The sequence below is a fragment of the Gekko japonicus genome, unplaced genomic scaffold (assembly GCF_001447785.1).
Source record: "Gekko japonicus isolate JY-2015 unplaced genomic scaffold, Gekko_japonicus_V1.1 scaffold518, whole genome shotgun sequence".
In the NCBI taxonomy this organism is placed as follows: Eukaryota; Metazoa; Chordata; class Lepidosauria; order Squamata; family Gekkonidae; genus Gekko; species Gekko japonicus.
Genome location: NW_015169789.1, coordinates 731231 through 734832, shown reverse-complemented (window position 1 = coordinate 734832; position 3602 = coordinate 731231).

Here is a 3602-nt window from a genome sequence, read left to right as displayed (position 1 = left end):
CCTGGGCGGCGACGGTCGAGGAGACGCTTTGGATCCTCTGCAGGCACGTGCGATGTGGCCTCGCTTGCCACACTTCCTGCAGTCCACGTCCCTGGTCCAGCAGCTCTCCCTCGGGTGCTTCCCGCCACAGCCGGTGCATGTTGGGTTGGTTGCAGTCTTCGCTGGGGTCCGCTTGTCCGCCTTTCTGCCGATGGCGCAGACGTCCTCATGCGCACAATCGGCTTCCACGTCGGCCCCCTGGTGGTGGACACGCAGCTCGGTGGAGGCTAAACGCTGTCTCACCTCTCGGGTCGACTTGTCAGCGGCTTCGGCGGCGACGGCCTCAGAATAAGCTTCGCTCCACGTCAGGGTCTTCTTTGCGAACAACCGCTGCTGCAGTCGTTCGTCTCGCATGCCGCACACCAGCCGGTCACGGAGGGCCTCCTCCACATCTTTAAAGTTGCAAGGCCTTGCAGCTTTCCTCAGAGCTGCCATGTACTCTGCCACGGTCTCTGTTGGCGCTTGACTCCTCTTGAAGAATGCATGTCGGCACGCAATCTCCGACGGCTGCGGGGAGAAGTGTGCCTTCAGCTTGTCTGTCAGCTCTTTGAAGGCCACGGTCGTGATGTCCGCTGGTGCTACCAGGGACCTGGCGATATCGAACACGCTCTTGCCACAAGAGCTCAGGAGGGTGGCTCGCTTCTTCTCCTCCGTAGTGATATCGTTAGCTTCGAGGTGGAACCCGAACCTCAGCAGGTAAGCGTCCCAGTCCTTGGTCGTTGGTTCGAATGCCTCGAACTTCGGGCTATTGGCCATAGCTGCAATCGCTGCCACCGGCTCTGGTGGTGCCTTTTGCTGCTCTGCCACTGCGAGTTGCTGCTCGCTGTTGTCCGTCGTGGGGTTGGGACCAGTGGGGCTGCCTACCCGCACTTCGTTGCCAATTGTTAAGTCCATGCTTAACAAAATAGCCAGAGAGTGATTTCAGCAAAACTCAGGTTTATTCAGCTCGACAATCAACTTCTCTGACACGGTACAACTTCTCTGATAGCCCGAACCAGCTTTCATTGTTGCTGTTCGGTATTTAAACATTCCGGGCTAACGTAGCCACACCTACTATACAATCATCAACCTATCAGGTTGTTCCCATTACAGCCCAATCATAAACGTTCCCACCACAGACAGTTCAAATGTGATTGGACACAATACTTTCGGCGCGAATCCTTGCCGATGTCTGAAGCTTAGCATAGCTTCTCTATGGGATGATTCTACGTTCAACCTTATGCATTCAGGGCAGCATCTGAATACACTACACAGAGTTTCTATTGGGATATTTGGTTAATATAGCAGAGTTTGTCCAGTCATAGAAGCATGGTAGTGATGTCAGTAAATAAATCTCCCAAGAAGTATATTGCAAAAAGTAAAACTCACATTTTATTCAAGTTCACATCCAAGCTGCAGCTGAATGAGAGAGAAACCTAATCTAAAGAGTATTTTCCCAATCACAAGTGGCCAGCTGTTCCAGCATCATGTGTATGGAAATATGAGGCCATTGTGACTCATGTGACTCCATGAAGAATGGGGAAGAAAAAAGCACACACATAGAGAGGAGGGATCAGAGGGTAGCTCCCAGGTTAAGACAAAGAGAGGCATCATATTCACGGAGTGTAATGTATCCATCTCCGACCACGTGCGAGGCTTGATCTCCATGTGGTCATGTGAAGCAACCAAGCTTCGCTCACAGAAGCAATGGGCCAAGTGGATCCTAGCCCACACCAATTGCTGGGCTAGGCTCCGGCCGAGAGCCTATGGAACTCTCGGCCACTGTAAGTAACCTATCACTGGTGTAGAGGTGTGCTTGGGGTATGGGTTGTGTGCCTTTATAAACCGGCCTGTGAGCCAGTAACTTTGTCTTTGTTCTGCACTGGAAATAAAGTATGAGAGCTGAAATCACTAGTAAGTCTCAGTACTTTCACGGAGATAACACTCCGTGTTGCAAAGGTAAAGGTTTCCCTTGCTCGAAAGCCAGTCGAATTTGACTCTAGGGGGAAGTGCTCATCTCCATTTCCATGCCAAAGAGCCAGTGATGCCCGAAGACATTTCCTGTGGTCATGCGGCCAGCATGACTACATGCTGAGGCACATGGAATGCTGTTACCTTTCCACCGAAACAGTACCTATTTACCTACTTGCAATTTCTTGCTTTTGAACTGCTAGGTTGGCAGGATATAGTGCCCCTCAATGTCCAGGCATGCTGAGTCACACTCTCCAACAGTTTCTGCCCATTAGCATCCAAAAGGCTGAAAGCTTGTAGAAAGAGCAGGACCATACCTTAAATTTCATTGTGACCACTTTGGGGGAAAATAACTACCAAAAGAAATCAAGTCCCACCCTTTATCTGGCTGTTAGACCATTAATCAGGATCTCTCAGACATTAATCAGTGCGTTTAGTGCAAAAGAATTCCAGCGTGCTAGAACGCAACCCTACAAAGAATTAAGCATATATCAACCTTTCCTACTAAAAGATTCTCACTTCACAGTGATCTAGTACTCTTCAATCTCTCGCCAAAGCCCTGTAGTGAAACGTAATCTTAATTAAGGGCTGGAACAATGGAGGAGCAACAAAAGAGAAACAGAAACTAAAGAAAGACTAGCAGTCAAGGATACTGCAAAGCATAGGCTGGGAGAGCTGCTTACCCCTTTCCCTATCTGTGTTTATGACAGCCAGGTCTTACCGTCATGCCAGCAGGGATTCCCAGTCCCTCTCTGGGGTCTCTTTGGCATGTACCTTTTGGAAACTTAATAAATAACTTGTTTATGCTAAACTACTAAGGTCCTTGACATTGAAAAGACAAGCCACAGTTCAGTGATGAAACTAGAGACTGCCTCTCTCTTTCCTTATATGGAAGTTTTCTAGGCCCAGCAGTTACCACCTTCTCTTTCCTTCAGTCAATCTTGATAGCTAGGGTTGCCAGCCGGCCTGGGAAAAAATGTCCTCTCTCTTTAATAGGGGCTTAATGTGTGGAAATCAGCATCTGAGGCTTTTCATGGCATGGAGGTAAATAATATCACCAGTAAATAACATCCATTTAAGCTAAAAAGCTACAAAATCGTTTCTCTAGGAAGTTGGCAACCCTTCCGATAACTTACCTTATTCCATCCCTCTTTCCAAGCCCAAGAAAAAATTACTAGCAGATACCAAGATTTCTTATCTGGGAAGTTCTGACACTACAAGAACCCTTTTGAATCTGAACAAAACTCAGAAGAAAATACACCTCAAAGATACAATGATAAGGTTCATGCCTTCCTTGCAGAAGGCCCTAGGTTCAAAATCATGTCTATCAGTACCTGGGGAAAAACAATGCTGCTTTCTGTTTGGATAGATCTTACTGTGCTAGAAAGACTAGAAGACTGATTTAGTATAGTGTGGCTTGCTATGCTCATATGAGTGCATTTATTGCTTTACAACATTTCAGGAACTACAGCTAGCCTGCACTGAATTAAGGAAGTCCCAGGATAAGTTCTTGAAGCCATGTGATTTTGGTAGGGAAATGTCTCTTCCTCAACTCCTTTGAAAGCACCAGTTCCAGAATTCTGTCTCTTATACCTCTCTGGGTCAACGATGTG